Source organism: Myotis davidii, unplaced genomic scaffold (assembly GCF_000327345.1).
Source record: "Myotis davidii unplaced genomic scaffold, ASM32734v1 scaffold97, whole genome shotgun sequence".
NCBI classification, from domain to species: Eukaryota; Metazoa; Chordata; class Mammalia; order Chiroptera; family Vespertilionidae; genus Myotis; species Myotis davidii.
Window position 1 is genome coordinate 864,786 of NW_006289392.1, and position 1,462 is coordinate 866,247.

The 1,462-nt window shown below is 44.0% G+C and overlaps 1 pseudogene; it reads left to right on the forward strand.

The window, feature by feature from the left end:
* Nucleotides 1-553, forward strand: part of LOC102759460 — a 6,092-nt pseudogene extending 5,539 nt beyond the window's left edge.
* The last annotated feature ends 909 nt before the right edge of the window (nt 554-1,462 follow it).

Below are 1,462 nucleotides of genomic sequence, written 5' to 3' on the forward strand. Positions count from 1 at the left end.
ACCAAGAACAAACAAACCTAATTCAAAAATGGGCAAAGGACTGCTCTTCTGCCACAGCAGCCAGGGTCCTGCCCTACTACCCCAGGGCTGTTGGCCTCAACAAGGGCCACAGGTGAACAAGAACATGAGCAAGCTGAGGCACGGCCACCACTGCAGGTGCCTCACCAAGCACACCAAGTTCATATGGGACATGATCCGAGAGGTGTGTGGCTTTGCCCCCTATGAGCAGCGTGCCACGGAGATACAAGCGCGCCCCAAAGTTCATCAAGAAAAGGGTATGGCCTGGCCAGTGTGTTCAGCGGGGCGCATACAGAAGGCAACCAATCAATGTGACTCTCTCACATCAATGTTTCTCTCTGTCTCTCTCTCTCACTTCACTCCCTCTCTTCTACTCTCTCTAAAAATCACTGGAAAAAAATCCTCCAGTGAGGATTAACAACAACAACAACAACAAAAGAAAAGGATGCAGACATATATTCACACCAAGAGGAAGAGAGAGAAACTGAAGAATGTCCTTTCGTCCATGAGGAATGCAGCAGCTAAGAAGGTCTGAATCCCATCCCGTATGTGTGTAATAAAACTTGTTCAGAAACCTGGGCTTCCAATGGTGGCACTGGGAATGGAGGTGGCATCTGGTCCATTATCTGCTTGAGACTCCCTCCTGGAGCAGTGATGTGGGGCATGATGGTGGCACAGAAAGAAGCAACAGACTGGCAGTACCGACAATGGTTTTAAATCATAATTCAGTGAGCTCGTGTGTGCCAGAAAAAAAATAGCATAGGATTTCAATAGACATTTTTCCAAAGAAGATATACAAATGGCCAATAACCATATGAAAAGATACTTAACAACATTATTAGCCATTAGGAAAATGCAAATCAAAACTACAATGAGCCCTGGCCAGTCTGATTCGGTGATTAGAACAGTGGTTCTCAACCTTCCTAATGCCGCGACCCTTTAATACAGTTCCTCATTGTGGTGACCCCCAACCATAAAATTATTTTCGTTGCTACTTCATAACTGTAATTTTGCTACTATTATGAATCGCCATGTAAATATCTGATATGCAGGATGTATTTTCATTGTTACAAATTGAACATAATGAAAGCATAATGATTAATCACAAAAACAATTATGTAATTATATATGTGTTTTCCGATGGTCTTAGGCAACCCCTGTGAAAGGGTCGTTCGACCCCCAAAGGGATCGCGACCCACAGGTTGAGAACCGCTGGATTAAGAGCACAAGCCCACAGACAGAAGGGTTGCAGTTTCAATTCCCAGTCAAATGCAGGTACCGTATTTGCCGGCGTATAAGATGACTGGGCGTATAAGACGACCCCCTAACATTTCCACTCAAAATACAGAGTTTGTTATATACTCGCCGTATAAGACTACCCCCTCTTCCGAACACCTTCCAAACACCAAATAAAAGGTAAAACAATATCAGATTTGATTTTAAC